The following is a 14,275-nucleotide window of genomic DNA, read 5'->3' as shown; positions in this document are numbered from 1 at the left end:
ACCCCTGCCCCGCCTCCTGCTTGCCCCCCTCCTCTCCTACACTTGACTCTGGAAACCAGTATTCCAGCCCCTACTGGGACTGAGGCTTGGTCAATGACCTCCAATTTCACTAAGCAAGCCGGCAACTAAGTCAAGAACCGTGTCAAAATCCATCCATAACTATTCAATCCACAACCGTAGCCAGCATATGTCTCCAGTGTTTGCCAATGATTTCAAAACATTTTCGATCAGAGGTGCCTGGCTGGCTCAGTAGGTAGAGTGTGTGACCCTGGATCTCGGGGTTGTGAGTTCGAGCCCCGCGGTGAGGGTGGAGATGACTTAAAAGTAGAATCTTGGAAAACCAAAAAAACACAAAGCCATTTCTGACCAACTTCCTCTCTCCTAGAATAAGCATCCACCGGGAGCCTGAGAACCACCAAGATCTAACCGCAAGTGTCACTTGCCCACGTGAATGTCTATCACCTGAGACCCCTCGGCCGGAGTTAACCCGTCACAGTACCGCAGCCCAAATTTTACAATTACTTGGTTGTTGCGCAATCGAAAACTTTCAAGTGATATAAAATGTCTGCTCCGCATCAGGGTGTGAAAAAGAAACCATTTAAAAGACGTTCTAAGTCAAGCCGAAGCTGCACGAACCTGTTCTTCTTGGTGTGATGGGCCACACGCATGTTCCTCCAGTGGGTGAACACACTGTAGTAAAATATGCGGCAAAATGAAGCCTGAGACACTTGAATTCAAACCGCGATTTCTGCACCAAACGCACAAACTTGAAGGATAAGAAATTCTTCTTGGGAGGTGCTACGGATTCCCCGAGGGACAGTGGACGCTTGTGGAGAAGACTCACCGGCTGGATGTGTGTGTGGCCTCAGGCAAGATATTTAAATCCCGTGGCCTCAGTTGCCTCATCCCTAAAATGGGATTTAAAAAGCTTCCTCACACGGTTGGTTTGAGCATTGCGTTTGGTTCTTAAAGCTCAGGAATGGTAAAGAAGTAACTGTGGAGGAACTCCTGGGTGGCTCAGTCGGTTAAGCCTCGGACTCTTGGTGTTGGCTCAGGTCATGATCTCACGGTTTCGTGAGTTTGAGCCCCCACGTTGGGCTCTGCACTCATAGTGCAGTGTTTGCTTGGGATTCTCTCTCTCTCTCTCTCTCTCTGCACCTCCCCCACTCGCACTATTTCCGTCTCTCTCAAAATAAATAAACTTAAAAAAGAAGAACGACGGGGTGCCTGGGTGGCTCAGTCGGTTAAGCGTCCGACTTCAGCTCAGGTCACGATCTCGCGGTCCGTGAGTTCGAGCCCCGTGTCAGGCTCTGGGCTGACGGCTTGGAGCCTGGAGCCTGCTTCTGATTCTGTGTCTCCCTCTCTCTCTGCCCCTCCCCCTTCATGCTTTGTCTCTCTCTGTCTCAAAAATAAATAAACGTTAAAAAAAAATTAAAAAAAAAAAAAAAGAACGAACTTTGGAAAGAACTGTAAAGTTGCATGACGTAAAGATAGGGGCAAACATACCATCTACTTCGCTAATGTCCTGTGACAACGTGAGGTGCAGAGATCTGATGAAAGGCTATCACAGCAGCTGATTTTTCACTGAGGTGGGAAAAGTAGTGGGTTGTTGTTTTTCTCTTCCAATCACAGAGCTTCCTCTTTTCAGGGGAGAGAATGGGGATGATTTCAGCAGATGATAACCCCAACGTCTGAATAAAATTTGCAAAAACAATTGATTTTCTTCCCAAGGACTGGCAGTCGTGCGGGCAGTTGAGCAATAAAGGAGCGACAGTAATTTTCTGCTCCATTTCTGCAACAGCAACAAAAACATGATGGCAGAAAACAACGCCAAGTGACAATCTTCATTTCCTTCCTTGGGGATACAAAAACACATCTGTTTACGAAGTCTTTAGAAACTGTAACCACAGATTGAAGCAACACGACGCTCCAGAGAAAAGACCCGTTGGGTTGAGCCAACCGTACGTGGGGAGTGGATGGTTCCCGTATGGAAGTGCGGTGGGCCAGGCCCTGGGAAGGGCAAGACGAACAAAGAGCTTTCATCGACATTGGCAATGCTGACACGAAGTATGTTTCCCTCAGCAGACCGGCAAGCTCCCTAGAAAGGGAAGATTAATACAAGTGGGGAATATGAACTCTCTCTAGCAAACCTGGTCCATTTTCTCCCCGGGGAGAGCGCTGAGTGATGGATGGCCATCGACCCTGGATCGAGTGGACTTGAACGAGTCTGCCCCGGCTTCTCCCCCACTTGCCAGCTCTCTCCACCTTGACCTAACAGGTGTTGAAGTCTCATTTGTCCTATGTCCCTGGGCAAGGGCTGGTCCACCTGAATTCATGTTACCGAAAACCGAGGCTTGCCTATTTAAATCTCACGGATTTATTTATGCCAAGTTTCACGTTTTTGTTTTTGTTTTTGTTTTTGTTTTGTTCTGTGGAAATCTTTCAGAATTAACGTCTGCCCTCCCTGCCTTCTCAGAGTATACTGAACTTCAGCGAGGTGACATAGGAGCATTTACAGAGCACAGAGCTGTCTCACGGTGGGCACTGGGCGGCGTCCCATGCTGGCTGCTTCATTAATTTATTTCTTTTTATAAACCAAGGTCGTCCGTGTGAATGCTGCTGATGGAGGGATACTTCTGCTTAGGCAGACAAGGTAGGAGATAAGGTTGGAGGGATCCAAAGGGCTGTGCTTTCTGACTCTGTCTGACCTCTATCCATCCCCCCCGCCCTTTTACCATTACACTCTTATGGTCATTTCATGGTCTCTTCTCTATGCTGCCTTGTTCACCCAGACTCAGTTCTCTCCCTGAACAACAGACTTGGGCACGAAACCGCCTGCCAGAAAGCTCTACAAAGATACTGAATAGGTCACTCAACTAAGCACCCGCAGACAAGCACCTGCTTGAATTCCCCAAACCTCTTCCCCCCCACCCCCCGCTCTCCCCCCTCCCAGCAAGGGAACATGCCATCCTCCCAGGGGAGTCTTTCTTCCTTGACAACTTTCTTTCCTCACTCCCCACCGCCAGACCATCAGCAAATCCTGTCAGCTCGACCTTCAAAATATATACAGAAGCTGACCATTTTCTCAGCCTCCAAGGCTACCACCTTGCTCCAAGCCATATCCCTTCTCCTACATTCCTGCAAAGCTTGCTCCCCGGCCTCCCGGCGTCTGGCCTTGTGTCTCTATTCTCAGCACATAAGCCAGAGGAATCTTTTCAGGGGTGTCACTCCTCAAAGTCAGACTCCTCCCAATGGCTTATGAGGCCCATGCAGTCTGGGTCCCCATCACCTCTCTGACCTTGTCTCCTTATACGCCCCCTCCTCATCCACTCAGCTCCACCCACCACCCTGACCCCTTGCTGTTCCCTCATGAAAGCCGGACACCTTCCTGCCGCAGGGCCTTTGCACTTGCTACCCTTTCTGTCTAGAGTGCTCTTCACTTAGATATGCACATGCTTCTTCTCTCAGCCTCAGATCCTTACTCAAATATTACTTTCTAGCAAGGCCCTTTCTCTCTCTCCCACTTCTGCCTTATTTCAGCACCTACCACCATCCAACATAAGATCAAGTTTGCTTATGTATCTTGTTTGTTGTCTGTCTGCACCAACTAGAGTATAGGCTCCGTGAGAACAGGGACTTTTCTGCTATCTTGTTCACCACTATATCCCCAACCCCGAAAACAGTAGCCAGCATGTAGCCGGTCATCAATGAATATTTGTTAAATGAAGAATTTTTTTTTTGAACTGTGAAATTGAGCCTGCTTCCAGAAACACGCGCTAGTGATTATGAACATGGGTTTTACAGTCAGACTCATGATTCAAAAGCGGCTCTGTCTCCCTTTTAGCTGTGTGACCTTGGACAAGGTCTTGACCTCCTCTAAATGTAGTTTTATCATCTTTAAAATAGATATGATGATGTACCAAAAAAAAAAAATGTAGGAAGTACTGAGCACAGAACCTGGCAAGCTGCAACCCTTTGCTACGTAAGAGCTCCTGTGGGTGTTTCCCTGCTACAACGACTATTATGTTGTCCACTGACCATGAAACTCCCATCTCCTCTCCTGGACTCCAGTCTTTCCCAAATCCTAATGCCTTCTACACACTCGGGCCAGAGTCATCTTCCAGAACAGAAACCTGGTTAGGAATAAGGACTTCTGAACATTTTCTCCTCCAAAAAAGTAACAAGAGAATGGACGATTGTCCGGCTGGCTGAGTGTCGAAGGTGTGCCCCACGGTGTACCCAGAGGCTCTTGGCTCTTGGCAAAGGCTAGATTTATCGGTCACAGGAACTTAAGGAGCCCTCTGCCCATTCATTCAACGGACCCCTGGGTCAACGGAGCAGAGTGTTCCGCGGCGAAAGGTTATAGGCTTTGCAGAAGCCGTTCAGAAAGGGTATTCCACAAAACAACCACAGAGCCTGGCGACGGATTTCCAGAATCCGGTTTGCAGAGTTAGCACGTTCTGTTCCACTCTCTCTCTCTCGCTGCCCTAGAACCCTCCGGAAAGAGTCCAGATCCCTCAACGAGGCATCAAGGCCTTCCACGGTCTTCCCTGCCAACCTCTTCAGCTTTCTCCTGCACCTCGTAAGCCACCACCCGGCCTCACCTCCCCCCAGGGCTACCACACTCTGTCTCGCCTCCTGGTCCCGGTACCTGCCTCTCCTCCCGCCAGCACATCGTCTACCACATCGCCCCGGCCTCTCCTGACTGCGCCAAGTGCCCCTCCTGAGGGCAGGCACAGTGCCCTGCGCTCACGCTCCTGTAGCAAGTTCAACTCCGGCCCTGGGAGCAAAGCACGCCTTCATCAGTCTGCCTCCCTTCCCCGTCCTGGCAGACAGGAACTGGGATCCCAACGGCTTGCCTGGTGCCTCTTGATAGCAGGACCGGAGACATTCTCCCAATCCGTGGCCTCGGGATCAGACAAGCACTCCTAAGCTAGCACTGCTCGCACAGCTGATGTGGGTCCTTTTCTCCCAGTCCCAACGAGGACTCCCTTTGAGGACAGTGCACACAGTATCACTAACCAAGTGCATCTTTCTTGAGACTGAAAAAAAAGAAAAGAAAAGAAAAGAAAAGAAAAGAAAAGAAAAGAAAAGAAGAGAGCTGTTCCCCTTTCAGACCTGCTTACAGAGTGAAAAGGGCACAAAAGGAGCCTCCTCGGCCCCTCGCCACCCCCCCCCCCCGCCCCCCGCAGCCCTGCCCCGAGCAGGTACAGAGGACACTGGGAGGCAGGAGACACGGGCTCTGGCCCCCAGGGAGCTAAGTGTCCAGGGAGGAGAAATGGGGTGGGAAATCAGGCAAGAGTCCGGAAGGGAGGCCCGGGCTGTGGCTCCCCCGGGGGACTGGGCTCACGGTGACAGACACAGACTGCGCCCTGGAAGACAGCACTTTTGCCTGAAGGAAACGCAGAGAAGGAGGGGAGAGCTCCTCCCTCCAGGAGAAAGTGGGAAAGGCTCCGAGGGGAGAACAAACGCTGCCTGTCGGGGAATAAGGAGAGAGGAGTCTGGGGGACACACGAGGCCTACCTGGGAGGGCTTTAAACATCAGGCTAATAAGTTTACTTTTTGTCCTGAGGTCAAGTGGGAGCCACTGAACATCTGCAAGCCAAGGAGAAAGTGATGTGCATGCCAAGTAAAGATTAGTCAGGCAGGGGTGTGCGTGTGTGTGTGTGTGTGTGTGTGTATGGGGCGGGTGGGGGAGGTTAGAAGGATAGAAGGAAGGAGTCTAGCAGCCCAGACACCAAGCAGCGTGCGTCTGTGGAGAAAGAGGCCTGCAGGCGGAGAAAACGAGGCACAAGGGAGAGAGGTGGGGAGCGCGCAGGGGACTCCCCGTGTGCCAAGCATTGTGCAGAAGGCCCCACGTGCCACCTCGTGGAAGCTTCACCCCGACCTGCTAAGGCACCATCCTTGTTTTACAGATTCTAAAAACAAGTCTCGGGAAGGTTAAGTGAATTGCTGTGGTCACGCAGCCAGGATCGGCGGGGAGGCCGGGACGTGGCCCAGGGCCTCGGACTCGGGCACCTTCACCTTCACCCATAGGTGCCTCTGCGTGGAGACCACCCGCCCGTGCTTTTAAAATTCTTGCGGGCTGCTTAACATACTCATTAGCTAAATACATTCTAAAAGGTTCAACTGTGAATTGTTTTCAACAAAGTTTAAAAACTCCAGTATGTTGTAGAAACATCTCCCTGTGGTTGGACAGGGGTGAAAGACTTTCTCAAGCTAAGAGGGAGGACAGTATTAGAACCCATGGCGTTTCGTCACTTTAAGGTGGCATTCCGACCTGACTTTGGAACAAACAGACTTGAAACAGTATTTCACAAGAAAGAAGCAATTCTATTATATCCTAAGTTTTAAGAGCTTTTAACTTTGTCTTTCTTCTCCTCTTGTTACAAACAGTGTCGTGTGAACATGGGAAGGAACTGGGGGGAAGAATAATGGTCTTTGTTTGCTAATGTGTTTTCCTTTTACTCACTATTGCGAAATGTAATTCCTTAATAGACGATGTCTAATGATCCGCATTAACCTCTCTGAAGGCCCCGTTGAGCATGACGAATGTGTAAATTCTTACTTTTCAGTTTTCATTAAGAAGATAAAACACGAATATATTAAATTTGTGTTTTAATCAACTTTTTCCACATGAGGCCTTTAATGTTTTAATGTTGTCAGTGACAAATACGAGTTACCCACTTTCCAGCCAAGGCTGTCCTTCCCCTTTAAGATGTCCTCGACGCCGGGCACAGTCCGCTTCCCAGCCACGGGCTCCGTTTGGCTTTACCAGGTGCTAGAGTTCCTTCCAAAGAACCTTCACTTCCACCTTGGAGAGCCACAGAGCTGCTGGGGTGGTGTTACACAGGTCAGGGATTTAAGGCTTGCTGCTTTTGAACCCGCTGCCTCTCTCTTGAATGAACCCCTCAGGACGGGATTGCAAATTCACTTCCTGTCCCGACAACACATCATGGAAAGTTCTGAGCTGTGAAACAGCCTGTCCTTTTATCTTCAAAGCTTGAAAGCTCTTGGATCTAAGGAGGAAATAGCTTATTTGAGTTGAAAAAAGACTATTTGATTTGAGGGCGGGTAAACACAGGGTTACCAAAAAATGAAAACCAAACAACTTTTAGCCTAATAAAAAAAAAAAAAAAGCCACATCTTTATAAATCTGCTGGTAACTCATCAACACCACCTAAAAATCAGGCATTCTTCCATTGGAAGCTGCAATACAGAGGTTCAAAATAGGTGAGGGGAGAGGACAGCTCATCAGAGGTTCTGATAAAACAGGTTAGGAAAACATATTTTGGAAGAGGACGATGAACCGTGAGATAATAACAACGTGGTCCAAAATACGCACGGCCTGCTATCAGTGTTTGCAAAGGTCACTTGCTGACTAGGCCAACAGGCATATTTCACCAATCACCATAGTTGGGCAGGATTCTGACAGATTAGACTTGACCATAGCGATTTAAGATATTATTATTATTATCTGGCTATTAAATTACTAATTTTATGACCTTAGGCAAGGTGTCCAAACTTTCTGAGCCTCGGTTTCTTAATCTATGAAAAGGTTAAATAATGCCAGGATTAACGCTAACACAATTTACTTGCACAGTCCCTGGGACGTGGCGAGAACCTCATCCCCAGGACTGTTCTTTTTTGGTTCTTTTTTCTAATACGGGTACGAAGATAAGGAATTTGAGGAAAATGGATGTCAGTGTTCTTTTAAAAGGAATGTCCCAGGACTAAAGTAGTTTTTCTTTAAAATGTTGCCCACAGGATCCTATCTTTCTAGAATTTTAAGATGTGGCTCTACGTGTGTGTGTGTGTGTGTGTGTGTGTGTGTGTGTGTAATAAAACCTACATAATTAGCCATTTCAATATCTTTTAAAATGTGCTGAAATTGCATGTCTGAAGGAAAGGACAGGGCTTCTGGTTTCCTGTTCCAAATGTAAGGAGCTTGGAAGTCTTCACTCCATCCTAACTACAAGTAAAAAGCTCAACAGACTGAAAAGTCAGCAACTCTTCTTGGATCCATAAAAGAGGGGAGGACACAGGGCAGACCACTGTCCCTGAGATTGGAGAGACAGGCAGGCAAACGTGGTTGACTAGAGCAGAGACTCCCCAGGAAACTGAGTCATACTTGACTCATTCCTGGAGGCCCTGTGCAGACGAGTCTGAGAATTAAAACACTCCACGGGAACCTGGTCACAGGGGGCCCCACAGTCTTACCTCTGGTAAATGGACTAGGTTCCCACAGTTAATAATGGAGAAAAAAGTCCCTTGGGTTTCCAGGAAGTGAAGAAACGATTCTGAAATACCTCAGATCACTGTTTTTCTTAAAAAGGCCAGCCCTCGGGGGAAACTAGTTGACCAACGCTTCACAGCTTGTTCTCTGAGCCTAACTGGCACGGGAAACCCAACTCCCGCCCACTGTTGCCATCCTGATCTACTTAAAGGGAGAGAAAACACTGAGAAACACTTGTGAGGGTCACAGCATCACTAAAGGACTGAGGCCTAATGACAGGATGACAGGACACTTCCCCTCCCCCACACCTCGCCACCACATCACTCAAGGCCTATTTATAGCAGCTCTTTCCACCTGGTATGTCATGTTCAGCTATCGGGAAAAGATTACAAGGCACACGAAAAGGCAAAAAGCGCAATGTGAATACACAGAATGAGCACCAGAACCAGACATGTCAAGGATGATGAGAATATCAGACTGGGAATTTAAAACAGCTATGATTAACAGGCTGAGGGTTCTAGTAGATAAAGTAGACAGAGTGCGGGAACAGATGGGCAATGCAAGCAGAGAGGCGGAAATCCTAAGAAAGAACCAGAAAGAAATGCTAGACATCAAAAACACTGATTGATACAGAAATGAAGGATGCCTTTCATGGGCTTATTAATAGACCGGACTGGTTGAGGAATGAATCTCTGAGCTATAGGATACATCGACCGAATCCTTGAAAACTGAAAAGCAAATAGAGCAAACGCTGAACTAAATAGAATATCCAAGGAGTGTGGGAAATTACAAAGGGTGGAACATACATGTAATGGGAATGGAAAAACCAGGAGAAGAGAGAAAGAAACAGAAGAAATATCTGAAAGAATAATGACAGATAACTTTCCCCAAATTAACTTCAGACACCAAACAACAGAAGCAGGAAGCTCAGAGAACACCAAGCAGAATAAATGCAAGAACAAAACAAACAAACAAACAAACACAACAACAAAAAAACCCCACCCGACCTTACTGTATCATTTTCAAAGTACATAAAGTCAAAGATAATTTTTTAAAATCCTGAAAGAAACCAGAGGTTAAAAAAAAACCAAATTCTTACCCATAGAGGGACAAGGTGAAGAATTACATCCAATTTCTCCTCAGAAACCATGGAAACAAGAGAGTAGAGTAAAATATTTAAAGGGTTGAGAGAAAAAGAAAACCCACCACAATTCTATACCCTGCAAAATTATCCTTCAAAAGCATGGGTGGCTCAGGCAGTTGTGTCTGACTCTTGATTGCAGCTCAGGTCATGGTCTCATGGTTCGTGAGAACGAGTCCCACATTGGGCTCTGTGCTGACAGCACAGAGCCTGCTTGGGATTCTCTCTCCCTCTCTCTCTGCCCCTTCCCCGATTAGGCACGCACATGTGCTCTCTCTCTCTCTCTCAAGATAAATAAATAAGCATTAATAAAAAAAAAAAGTGAAAGGGAAATACAGACTTTCTCAGGCGAATGAACATTTGGGAAATTTGTGACCAATGGACCTGCTTTATAAGAAATGTTAAAAGAAGTTCTCCTGCGAGAATGAAAATAATGTAGCTTGGAAACTCAGATCTACATAAAGAAGGAAGAGCCTCCAAAAAAAAAAGAATAAAGAAGATATAATAAAAATTTTTTTCTTACTCTTAACTGATCTAAAGGATAACAGTTTATTCAAAATAATAGCAACCATGCATTTTATTATGCATGCTAATGTATATATCTTCTGTGTGTACATATATGAATGTTTATGTTTGTTTACATGAAAATGAAATGAATGGCAGGAATGATACAAGGGATAGGAGGAAAAAATTGGGATTATTTTGTTACTATGAGGCACTCACACTACCTGTGAAGTGGTATTGTGTTATTTGAAAATGGACTTGGATTAGTTATAAATGTATATGGCAAACTCTAGGGCAACCACTAAAACAAGTTTTTTAAAAATTATCATTGATATGCTAAGAAAAGAGAAAATAGAATCATATAACATGTTTGATTAAAACCACAGGTCAGACAAAAATGTGAAAGACAAAAATAGGAACAAAGAACAAAGGGCAAATAGAAAACAGTAACAAATACTTTAGCTATTAATCCAACTATAGAATAATCATTTGAGTATCAATGTTCTAAATATACCAATTAAAACACAGAGATTGTTCAAGTGGGTCAAAAAACCTAGCTATACGTTGTTTTTGGGAAACCTACTTTAACTATAAAGACACAGATAGATTAAAAGTAAGTGGATGGAGGGGCACCTGGGTAGCTCAGTTGGTTAAGCGTCCAACTTCAGCTCGGGTCATGATCTCATTGTTTGTGAGTTCCAGCCCCACGTCAGGCTCTGTGCTGACAACTCAGAGCCTGGAGCCTGCTTTGGGTTCCGTGTGTCTCTCTTTCTCTGCACCTCCCCCATTTGCACTCTTGTGCTCTCTCTGTCTCTCTCTCTCAAAAATAAATAAACATTTAAAAAATTTAAACAAGACAACAACAAAAAGTAAATGATGGAGAAAAATATAGCACGTCAACATGAATCAAAAGAAAGCTGGAGTAGGTGCATGAATTTTAGAGCAGACTTCAAAGTAAAGAAGGAAAGTAAAGAAGGGCATTAATGAGGATAAAGGGGTCAATTCTCCAACAAGACATAATAATTTTTAATATGTATGTACCTAACAGAGCATCAAACTACATGAGGCAAAAATTGATAGAACTCATGGAGAAATAGATGAATCCACTATCGTAGTTGGAGATTTCAACCCCTCTCTCTCAGAAATGCACAGAGCCAGGGGCGCCTGGGTGGCGCAGTCGGTTAAGCGTCCGACTTCAGCCAGGTCACGATCTCGCGGTCCGTGAGTTCGAGCCCCGCGTCAGGCTCTGGGCTGATGGCTCGGAGCCTGGAGCCTGTTTCCGACTCTGTGTCTCCCTCTCTCTCTGCCCCTCCCCCGTTCATGCTCTGTCTCTCTCTGTCTGAAAAATAAATAAAAAACGTTGAAAAAAAAAAATTTAAAAAAAAAAAAAAAAGAAATGCACAGAGCCAGGAGGCAGAAGTCAGTAAGGACATAGTTGAACTTAACAACACCATCAACCAACTGGATGTAATTGACATCTATGGATTAATTCTGAATGTACATTTTTCTCAAGCTCACATGGAATAGTCACCAAGATAAATCACATTCTGGATCATAAAACACACTTTAACAAAAACAAAAGTATGTAAGTTATACAATATGTCTCCTCAGGCCACAACGGAATTACACCACAAACCAATAACAGAAAGATAACTAGGAAATCTTAAATAAATAAGACGAAACAATACACTTCTTCAGGGTAGGGACAGAGAGAAGGAGAGAGAGAGAGAATCCCAGGCAAGTGCCATATGCTCAGCACACAGCCCAACGTGGAGCTCGATCTCAGGACTGTGAGATCATGACCTGAGCCAAAATCAAAAGTTGGATGTTCAACTGAATGAGCTACCCAGGTGCCCCTAAACTTATACTTCTAATAATATATGGGTCAAAGAAAAGTCTCAAGAGAAAATTAAAAATAAACTAAATAAGAATGAAATAAGAACTAAATAAGAATGAAAACATAACTTAGGGAAATTTGTGGGATGCAGTAAAAGCAGTTCTCAGAGGGAAATTTATAGCATTGAATGACTATATTGGAAAAGAAGAGGGGTGCCTGGGTGGCTCAGTCAACTAAGTGTCCAGCTTCGGCTCAGGTCATGATCTCACAGCTCGTGGGTTCAGGCCCACATCAGGCTCTGTGCTGACAACTTAAAGCCTGGAGCCTGCTTCAGATTCTGTGCTTCCCTCTCTCTCTGCCCCTCCCCCTCTTGCGTACACACTCTCTCAAAATACATAAATAAATAAATGATAAGTTTAAAAAATAAAAATGATAGGTCACTTTTAATTTTTCAAAAATAAAATTATATTGGGGCGCCTGGGTGGCTCAGTCGGTTGAGCGTCCGACTTCGGCTCGGGTCACGATCTCACAGTCTGTGAGTTCGAGCCCCGTGTCGGGCTCTGTGCTGACAGCTCAGAGCCTGGGGCCTGTTTCAGATTCTGTGTCTCCCTCTCTCTCTGACCCTCCCCCGTTCATGCTCTGTCTCTCTCTGTCTCAAAAATAAATAAACGTTAAAAAAAATTTAAAAATAAATAAATAAATAATAAAATTATATTATAAATTTGAGTACTCTTTTTCAAGCAAGCCACACCCCACTCACACTCCAATGTGGGCCAGGGAGAGGTACCTTCACCTCCAAAAACCACTTATGAAGAAGGGAAGGTTAGCAGCCCCTTAGACTCTTTCTGGAAACTTCTTTTGTTTATTCATTTGGTTAGTCATTCAACACGGTCTGCACAGAGAGTAAGATAGGGACAGGTGCCTTGCCTGACCTGAGGTATTCTGGCTAGTTTGTTGAAAGGAAGGAGAAGTTTGGGTGGCCATGGCTGAAGGAAGCAAAGCTTTGAATTTCCTAGGGAAATTAAAAAGCCAATTATAAAACCTTGCTTGGGTGAAAGATCATCTCATCCCGGGATGGATTACGAGAGAACCAGAAAGCAGGAATGGAACTTTTCTCAAAAGGCTTCGAAGAGTTTTAACATGATTTCTGTGAACTTTATTGTCTTGAATGTCCACCTCCTATAACACACCAAGATGGGTGGGTCGTCAAATACACTCCAGAAGTTAGCCTGTTTCCTAGAGTTTAGTACAATCCATCTGGACGCTGAAGACGGTTGCCAGAACCGATAGCATGTGGCAAAATGGCGCCCGGATACCAACACTGAGCGCCTCTTTTGGATCATGACTGGACAGCCGACTCAGGGGCTTCCTGAGAATGTTCCCGGCACACCCATGAACCCCGCCATCGTAAGCCATTTACCCTGGCAGAACTTACGCTCATCTGAAGATGACATAACATTTTTAAAAATGGCATCAAATCAGAAGTTTAAAAATGCCATCAAATCGTAACATTGTGTTATGTCAATTAGCGTTGGAATTTGCCCTCTCATTTTGTGCCTTCGGGTAGTTCCTTCATCAGTTGTCAAGAGGAGCATAACGTGTACTTGTATAGACAGTTCCTGAGGGGAACTGCTATTGTAGAATCAAAGATAGGCGGCCGACAACATTACGTGTCACGTCAAAACCCCTGAGCCCGAATGGGGTCGTGAGGAAATGAGCAGACAGGTCCGTACCGAGGGCCCCTCCGTGACACAACTGATCTGGGCTGCTCTGGAGAGTGGCGACGGGCAGAGGAAATCGGCGCTCTCTGACTGGATTCTAGAGCGAAACTTCGTCACAGAGAACTTTCTTGGGCCGACTGGAAGGAATTTCACGTAATTTTATTGCATTAACGTTAAATTTCTTGCCTGTCACAGCGGTAGTTTGGTGGTGGAGAAGGAGGCGCTCGCTCTTAGGAGAAGCGGGGCTCACCCAAAGTGAGGCTTGTGCTCGCCCGAAGCAGGGCTCCAATTCACCGGAAGTGGGGCTTGAACTCACCAACAGTGAGATCGTAGCCTGAGTCAAAGTCAGATGAGCCACCCATGCACCCTATTGAAAAACGTTTTTAAAAAGTCGGTGGTCGATGAACGAGTTATACAGGTCGCAATGTTGCAAAAAATCCTTCAATTATTCTTAAGTTTTCTCAAATAAGTGAAACTGAGAGTAGCGATAGTTGATGTTAGAACAGTTAGGCCTTGCTTCGGATTCTGTGTCTCCCTCTCTCTCTGCCCCTCCCCTGCTCACGCTCTGTCTCTGTCTCTCAAAAATAAATAAACATTGAAAAAAAGAATAGTTAGGCCTTAGAACACCTGCTTGTCTTTTTTTTAATGTTTATTTACTTACTTATTTTGAGAGAGAGTGCACACGTGTGCGTGAGTGGGGGGAGGGGAGGAGCAGAGAGCGAGGACAGAGAGAATCCCAGGCAGGCTCTGCAGTGTCAGTGAGGAGCCCCATGTGGGGCTTGAACTCACAACCTGTGAGATCACGACTTGAGCCGAAACCAAGAGTCAGAGGCTCA

The sequence above is a fragment of the Panthera pardus genome, unplaced genomic scaffold, assembly GCF_024362965.1.
Source record: "Panthera pardus isolate Hobbes unplaced genomic scaffold, ASM2436296v1 HiC_scaffold_1, whole genome shotgun sequence".
In the NCBI taxonomy this organism is placed as follows: Eukaryota; Metazoa; Chordata; class Mammalia; order Carnivora; family Felidae; genus Panthera; species Panthera pardus.
The sequence above is the reverse complement of the archived record's forward strand: the minus strand, read 5'-3'. Positions refer to the sequence as shown.